Source organism: Priapulus caudatus, unplaced genomic scaffold (assembly GCF_000485595.1).
Source record: "Priapulus caudatus unplaced genomic scaffold, Priapulus_caudatus-5.0.1 Scaffold680, whole genome shotgun sequence".
NCBI classification, from domain to species: Eukaryota; Metazoa; Priapulida; class Priapulimorpha; order Priapulimorphida; family Priapulidae; genus Priapulus; species Priapulus caudatus.
Window position 1 is genome coordinate 114533 of NW_014577741.1, and position 9362 is coordinate 123894.

At 47.2% G+C, this 9362-nt stretch overlaps 1 protein-coding gene across 2 annotated transcripts in view; it reads right to left on the reverse strand.

The window, feature by feature from the left end:
- LOC106812735 overlaps nt 1–9362 on the reverse strand; it is a 42483-nt gene that overhangs the window by 6679 nt on the left and 26442 nt on the right. The window lies entirely within an intron of this gene.

Consider the following 9362-nt stretch of genomic DNA (forward strand, 5'->3'; position numbering starts at 1 on the left):
AGAGAGAGAGAGAGAGAGAGAGAGAGAGAGAGAGAGAGAGACGTAGTATAACCGATACGGGTTCGTAAAACCACATATAATCATTAGTGGCGTGTAAACCTTCAAAGCGGTACAAGTTGAAACGTCTCGCGTCATTACGAACGTGGAACTACTACAATAGTTATACATAAAACAGCCCTTCAGCCGCTTCACTTCGCAACAGTTCTTACATGGCCATAAAGCTAACTCCATGAGTGCAATAAACGTACGTGTGGATGACGCTTTCTCCTCGCAAACTCACAACAGTGACCGATACGCAGAAAACCTCGCTAAATAAATTCCTCAAAATGTTGACACAAACGTTCAACGCCAATGCGGGCGAATCGGCGTCTAGCACTACGCGGTACAAGTACACGCGAAATCCACAACGTCGGAGAAATTCCGGGCGAAATTTCGAGCACTGAGATGTCCTTGCGGTGGTCGCTGCGCTGATACCTGACCAGGTATTCTATTCACTGGTCAGCGGGAGCGTGCGACAGTCCATGCTACAATACGCCCAACATAGTCACGGTAACACATTCCCTAATAACCCAAACAAGAACCATTCTTATAGGGCCAAAGCGGTGTTACGTGTGGGGAGGGTGACGAACAACAAATAAATTTACCGATCCGAAAGAAAGGGCAGGTTTCCTTTCTAAACCACGCAAGTTCCTCAACCCCACCTCACGAAATAGGCGTATTTAGGATGCCATAATTTAGCGAAGGGTGGTGTGTGAAAACCTCCACATTCCCTCTTAAAGGCAAATCCTCTCTCTGTCAGGCAGTAACGACTTGTGTCTTACCCGCCTCACCGGCTGATCCTTGCCTCCACACAGTAGATTTTTGTCATCACTGCCGTTGACCATTTTAGTAATAGATTTTCCGCCGTCAGTGACACGTGGATTCATCTTCAATCGACATAGCTCTACCTATATGTAACCCTTCACTCGGGGAAACTACTTAGGTAGCAGTACCACCAACAGAATACACGCGACCTACCGGGAATTTAATGATCCGATATGAGTTGTGGCATTGTTTTGAACTAAACTTTGAATGCGTAGTAACACCGCATGTATAGTTTCTAATTGTAATTATTAAAATAATTGATTGCTTTTAAATGACATTTTTAACGAGTCAGGTGGTGTATTTACCCGCTGCTTCGCCCGATTCCTTTATATTATATCTTCTATATTCGGTTACCTGTATAAAGTGACTCTGTGGTACACAAAACCATTCTATGGTTGTAAAAAAAGCTCTTGTGGTCGTAAAGAAAACGACAGATGTTATCATATGGCCCTAGATTCCCTAAGTAGTTGAGAATCAACTTATGGCAGCCCTGGTGAATTTTGGCATGCGTTAGGACGGCCTCGGGGCGTCGCAGTGCCGTCGATCGTCATGCTGACGGACACGCCACTCACGAAAAAATACCACAACAATACTCACGAAAACCCCACCCACTGATCCACCACATCCGCTTACCACCCACGCGTCACCTAGATCCGGTCGCGCACCTATGCTACACTACTGCCACACAGATATCGTTACGGAATTATCATCTGGGCACTTTCATTTTGAATCGCGAAAAAATATCCAAAATGTACAAATCCGTATGAGTCGCGGTGATAAACTGCATTATAGTACACCTAACCCCCAGAGTAGTGCATGCACCCTGTGCGTAGCAAGCGCATGGCAGCCAATGTACACTTCCTGGTGGGAGAGAGCGCGTAGGGGTGAACGACAGTATAGTACACTGAATGTGTCATTATGCCTATACAGAGCTACTGAAGAAGGAAATAAGGACGTACGAACACATCCACATACACAGAAGCAATCCCGAGCACTCACACACACGCACGCACATAGATAGATGCTCGCTCGCACGCACGCACGCACGCAGATGGATGCACGCACGCACGCACGTACGTACGCTCGCCCGAGCGGTCTGTGAAGTCACGAGACGGCGGAATTAAAAAAAAAACAATTTCCAGAAATGTATTTTTGACAGTACAGGTGACAGCACACAAATAATATAGCGATTCACACATTTCTGATACACAGGTTCACAATAGATCGCCGCTGACACCAATCGATTTCTGACAACACACACACGCACGCACGCACACACACACGCACGCACGCACACACGCACATGCACACACACACAGCGCTCATCATCAACGCATGAAATCATCGATGTGTAGAACAAACCACAATGTTATTAATTAATAGCTACAGCACACAGTACGTTGAGCCCACCCAATCGATGTCCCACGCCGCTATATAGCCCGCCCCTCATCCTCGTTCGTAAAAGACACAGAACGCTTCTGATAACAATAGAAGTCAGAGTGTGTACTCTACTCGCCTGATCGATGACTAGCAGCTGTGACTTATTTACACACAGAAGACACGTACGTGTGGGTGAAGGAAGGTCCTACACTGGTGGAGGGAGGTCCTACACTGTGGTGGAGGGAGTACCTACACTGTGGTGGAGGGAGGTCCCACACTGTGGTGGAGGGAGGTCCCACACTGTGGTGGAGGGAGGTCCTACACTGTGGTGGAGAGAGGTCCTACAGTGTGGTGGAGAGAGGTCCCACACTGTGGGGGAGAGAGGTCATACACTGTGGTGGAGGGAGGTCCTACACTAGTGGAGGGAGGTCCTACACTGTGGTGGAGGGAGGTCCTACACTGTGGTGGAGGGAGGTCCTACACTGTGGTGGAGGGAGGTCCTACACTGTGGTGGAGGGAGGTACTACAGTGTGGTGGAGGGAGGTCCTACACTGTGGTGGAGGGAGGTCCTACACTGTGGTGGAACGGGACCGGTCCACACCTGGGTGAGCTCGCCACGGGAGTCCTACAGTGCATCCGCGCAGGAACGCGCTAACCATCCAGCAAGTGTGGTGGAGGGTGTTCCCTACCACTGCCTCCGTCCAGCGGACGGTCTACATGTCGGTCGACGAGGTCAGCACCAGACCGCGGCAGTGGCACGCGGAGCTACCTGGGGAACACTGTGGTGAGACGAGTCCTACAACTGTGTGGAGGGAGGTCCTACCCTGTGTGGAGGAGGCCTTCCTACACCTCTGTGGAGGGGGCAGGCTACACTGCCTGGGGCGGAGTCCTACCAGCGCCTGGCAGGGAGGCTCGCACACCTGCTGGTGGACGGGAGGCTCCTACCTGTACTGACGACGGCTCCAACGCTGCCTCGCGAGGCGCACGATCGCACACTCGTGTGGAGGCCGAAGGCTCCTCACACCTGTGGTGGACGGAGGTCCAGCCCACGTTGGCTGCCAGGGAGTCTACAGCTGTGGTCGCCCAGCAGTACAACTGTGTGATGGCACGTCCTACCCAGTGGTGCGAGGCGGTCGCTACACATGATGGTGCACCGCGGGTCACCCAGCTGGGTGACGGCAGTACACACAGTGTGGCTCGGAGGCTGCCTACCCCATGCTCGCTCGCGAGCGACGCGCTTACTACACACCTGTCCGGCGAGGGAGTCCACATGTGGATGAAGGAGGTCCCCACACTGTGCCCCCTGGCACGGCAGGCTCCACACCCTGCTGGCTCCGAAGGGGGACGCGCTACACCACCACCCCCCTCCGTGCGTGAAGGACGGATCCCCCACACTGTGGTCGGACGGAAGGTCCCACTGTGGCTGGAAGCACGCCTCACACTGCTCGTAGACGAGCGTCGCCCTGAATAGTGCTAGGTCGCCCAAGGGAGGTCCTACACTGTGGTGGGGATGGAGTCCTACACTGTGGTGGATGGTACGGTCCTACCGTGGTGGTCAGAGAAGAGTTCAATCAGACGGGTGGACAGTGTGCGTGGGCAGGGAGGTCAGTACAGGGGAGCTGTGGTGGCAGCGACAGAGGTCCCTAAACAATGCCTTCGTCAAAGTTCGCTATACTGGCTGTCTGTTGGAATGACGAATTCAATTCGGTAAGCCGCACGGGAATTTTTCAGCAAGCCTACGACGACGGTAATAATCCTTGATCAAATCTTACGAAATAAATGTGCATGTATCACTGCTCAGCCTTGCTTTGTTCAGCGTAGTTCATCACATTGCTTATCATTTGTAGCATCTCCTGTGTTTGCTTAACCTATGTGCAAACAGGTGTAGTGTCAGGAGGGGGCAACTGCAAACCACGACTCTGGATGCGTTCTTAGTACTGTGCGCACACAACTTTCAGTTTCATTTCACTTAAGAGTTTCGGCCCCAAAATATAGCACGCGAAGTCACCCGCAGGTTAACGTAGTCGCATGCTGTGTGTGTGTGTGTGTGTGTGTGTGTGCTGTGTGTGTGTGCGTGCGTGCCGGCGTGCGGTGCGTGCGTGTGTATTGTGTGTGCGTGCGTGCGTGTGTGTGTGTGTGTGTTTTGTTTTGTGGTCATCATTAGGCGGGGTAGAGGTAGCGGCTTCGGTGTTATAGGGCATTCGACCAGACCGGCGCATAATTTCGGGCCATCGTACGCATCTGAAGGGAATAATTCCTCATGTGATTTTATGGCAAGGCATACAACCACTAAGAGTTTAGAAAATAATGTTATCAGCATGGCATCGATGGTAGCTTTTTGTTGTGTGTTAACACCTCGTGTTTATATGACAGAGATACTGTCAGGCTGTACATTCAAGATTCTCAAAATGTACCGGCTGTTAAAGGCATTGCAACATAGACTGCCTCAACTCAAATTCATTACAAGACGCATATATTATATTAATATAAAAGAGTGTCTCTCTAAGCGTTCACTAAGAAAATATCGTAAAAAAAACCTCATCGCTTAATTAACCGTGACGCAAAATTTATACAAAGAAATGCTTTGTTGTCTTATTGTCTCAAAACAGCAGTGTTTGGACGCTACATTTAAACACAAATAAGTTGTTATATGAGGTAATTAACTCAAAAACAATTCGGCAGGAATTTTTTTGTTGTTTTATTTTAGGCAATAATTGATAAAAGATGCACGAAAAATCTGGAGATAATGTTTTGTAAGATACAACAGTATCGTAAACCAAACGCCATAACTTCCAAAATAAAAAAATTCCAGGGACTGTTTTTTAGTTCATATACTATCAAGAGTAGATAATAACAATGTTATAATAATGTTATATTATCTACTCTTGATACTATGAACAACTTATGGCTACCAGTTTACGTACCAACTTTTTGCTGTTGTAGGACTTAAAATTACAGAATAGAAAAACAAATGTGGTGTTCCACACTTGCATTGCAGTGATTGGTAGCCTTTTTTGTGCTATTAGCTGTTTTAGTAACCCCATCCAAATAGAACTGGCTGAGTAATCCAGAACAACGTGCCACGGCTTAGCACAGGTCAACGCGTATCACAGAGAGAACTATCATCTCATCGCCCTGATCTCTCATCCTCTCACTCATAGTGTTTGCAATTCATACAGAGCGCAGATAGTCCAGTGACTGATACATACAGAACATATGAGTTTAATTGTTTTCATAAAGGTGTACGCAGAAGTGCATTTTGGCGCATACACTAACTAGTGATACCAGTGTTTAAATATACATGAAGTGGAGAGTAATTTTATTGCTAAACCAAGTAGATGTACAAATTAATAACTGTTTATGCTATAATTGTTTACCCCACCCGCCCAAACAAAAATGCCAGACAATCCAGAGAGACATGATAACAAGATTGCGTGCACAGCTTTGCTGTTGATCAGCGGAGAGGGGTGGGAGGGGGGGGGTCGCTGCGCGCGGATGAGAGCACGCGCAGTTCCTGTGGATATGTCAGCGCGACCGCGGGATTTCAAGTGTGAAGCGCCTGTCCGCTAGTGGAGACGAGCCCGGCAGCACGTCTCCACTTGCGGAACAGGAGATTGGTCTGTAGTGTTAGAAGATAACAATGAAGACTTTGTTCGAAATAATGAACTAAGCCGGCGGCTAATAAGAGCAATATACAGACCTTTGAGAATTTCTTGCCTAGTCAGTCGAAAGGGCTTGTTGGGGCGCATTATGCAAGAGGCTTCTAATTGAAATGGCCCATGAAATTGTCAAGTGGAATTGTGTTTTTCGGAAACCCCAAAGAAAAATGTCTCCCTCTTAACATTGCACGCCCCTCACTGGTCAATGCACGCATATCAGGGCGTCAAACATAAACAGAGATGAAACGGTGTTGAGTTTTGTGCAGCTCTTGACGCCACGTGCATTGACGTAGCAAGATGTTGAAAGCACAGCAACTTGGAAGCGTCTCGAATAAAAATAAATTTATTCACAGACAGATTTCACAATGATCGACCGCCTGTGTGCAAAATAGGTGAACGTATGTGAAACATATACGGTTAGTACTTACTGTGACATATCCGTGACTAACTGACACCACAAAATTGGTAAAATGTTCCATGCACCTTAAGAAATGCTGAGAAATTACGAGGTTATTATCGCAGAACACCATCAGAGCGCGCGGGCAAGACGTCACACACACAGCTACGTTCATTGGCTAAAACAATCGAGTAGCACGGTTAGGGATTTTCGGAATTATTTAATTTTAAGAAAAACTTCAATGTTCAATGAATGACGCACTCGTTCACTTCCGACAGCGAGTAAAAATGCCAAAAATTTTCCACTTCGATGCGAAATGCATCGGCCGGGCATTTCATTATTTACAAAAAGTAAACAGGCTGGCGAAAGACAGTAGATACAGTAACTGGTCACGTCGATGACGCTCCATTCATGTCCATCAACGAAGAAGGCGGGGCTTATTCTGATTACGAAGATACGAAAATGCGATAGAATGACGTAACGCAGTGCGCTAAACAGTGTGTTATTTTCGTATTTGTGGCAAACTCTATCGTAGGAAACCGTTCTAACATAGCAGAATGCCCTAGTTCCTGAGATCAGCGATTTGGTGGTCCAATGGGTCCCCATCTTTAAAAATGTAAAAGGCTGTGATTGGAAGACACAAAGTGTCAATCCTCGGAGCGCCTCAGCATCATGGCCGCATCACGTCAAGGAAAATTTGTTACTTTTGATTTTCTTGCATACAGGCTACAAATATGATGATAAGAAACATATTAAACGATTTGAAGATTCATGATTTTATGTATGAATATAATGTATAAATATAAGTTGAACTATGCCAGGTACATGTCCCCATACTTTGCTCAGATGATAAATCTTGCCACGAAGAATCCTCATGTGAGGGCTATTCTCAGTACAGATTGTCTAGCAACGACCCCTTTGGGCGGATTCCTGTGGACCAGACCACTGAGGTCACAGTAAACAAAGACACCCAGACTCCTGGAGGCACAGCTTGGTTCAGCCTGAAAGCTGGAGCTATCAAACGGTACTACATAACAGCCGATTAGCGCAATGCATTTCTGGGACAGTTAAGAGACATGGTGCAAGGTAAGTACTAACAAATCAAAAGTTTGCCATACAGAACTACAGCGCCCAAGAATCCAAAAAGATGAGGAGGCCGTGTCTGCAGTTGTTGACCTCATGAAAGATTGAGTCAACCCATTTGCGTAGAAGCAGGACCTCCTTAGCATCTCTACTGCTAAGGCAGCACCCAGTGACATTGCCCCTGACCTGTTGAAGGCAAATGACATCGGTGAGCAAACCTATGCAACATTTAAGGATGAAAGACTAGAGAGAGACCCACCTGCAAAGAAATTCCATGATCCAATAAAAACTAACAGGCTGAAGACACTCAGCAATATGTGTAAGAAGAAGGAAGTAAAATCAAGTGGGAGGGTGACGCTCTTGAAGGCAGACAGATCTTTGTTTGGTCGCATCATAGTGATAGCACAAGGACGCAATCTCCAGATGGAGGATATCCTCTCTCATCCCCTTGGGCCATTGCCATGGGCCCTGTCCACACCAGATGGATTGCTGCAAAAGACCAACAAGGCTACTTTAGCCACAACTTTGCAGACGAATGTTACAATGGCAGAGCTACTTCCAAGTAACTTGGCTTCAATGGTCGATAGGATGAACTTAGCCCAAAGAGTACAACGTGATCAAGTTACTTTTGGAGATGTCGCCACTACAATTCTGTCTATGGCACTGAGAGAAGGAGCTGAGAGTGACAGAATAGATGTTGTGTTTGAAACATACAGGGAGAACTCTATCACAAACAGCGAGAGCTAGATCACTACGAGGTGGAGAGACCGGCCATCAGCTGCAAAGCATCACAGGCACACAGATTGTGAGGCAGTGGAGGAGTTTCCTGAGCACAGTTAATAACAAGACCAGTTTCATTGCCTTCTTAGTCGGTGAATGGAGGAAACCAACATACAGAGAAAAGCTACAGGGGAAGGTTCTACATGCAACTGTAAATGACAAATGTTACAGAATCATCATTAAGGTGCCAGCCCTTCAGTGCCAACATGAACAAGCAGATGGGCGCCTACTTCTCCATGCTGCCCATGCAGCAAGAGAGGGCTATCAGGCTGTAGTGATCTGCTCAAATAACACAGACGTCTTCATAATGTTCTTGACATTTCATGACAAGATTGGAGACCCACTATTCCAGAAATGTGGAACTAGAACCCGGATGAGGCTCGTTGACATCATAAAGGTTTCTGCCACTGTTGGCATAGATGTCTGTAGGGCTCTCATTGGGATGCATGCGTATACTTGATGTGACACTGTCAGTGCGTTTGCAGGCAAAGGGAAGGCAAGTGCCTTGAAACTGTTGACCAGCAACAGGGAAGCCCAGGACATATTCCTAGAGTTGGGTCATATATGGGACCTCTCCCCAGAATTGATGGACAAACTAGAGGCATTTACCTGCCTCCTCTATGCACCAACGGCATCATCCATTAAGATCTCAGGTACGACCTATTCTGTGCTAAGAAAGGTGAGATAGAGAGCCACCAGCTTCCACCATGCCGGGAATGCATAGTGAAACACGCACAAAGAGCCAACTACCAGGCTGCAATATGGAGACGATGTCTTGAACAGGACCCGAAAGTACCAAGTCCTGTTGGCCGAAGATGGAAGATTGAGAAGGAAGGAGTTGAACAGTTGGTGGTGCACTGGATGGATGGTCAGCCAGCACCCGAGGCGGTCCTTGATCTATTGGCCTGCAATTGTACAAGGATGTGTTCACTACCAAAATTTGTGTGTTTGTCAAACCGACTGAAATACAATGATATGTGCAGACTGCCAGACTGTGAGAACCAGGCATCCATCTTTGAGTTAGACGATGGAGAAGGTGCAGATGAGGATATTGAAGAACTGGATAATGATTATGATTTTTAAGTTCATCTCGAACATTTTATATCACTTACAATTAGTGTATGTGATCAGAAATGTCTTAGAAACTATATAAAAGATCCGTCTTTGCAGGGTTCTCCCTACGTTGCGCAAACGGGGCG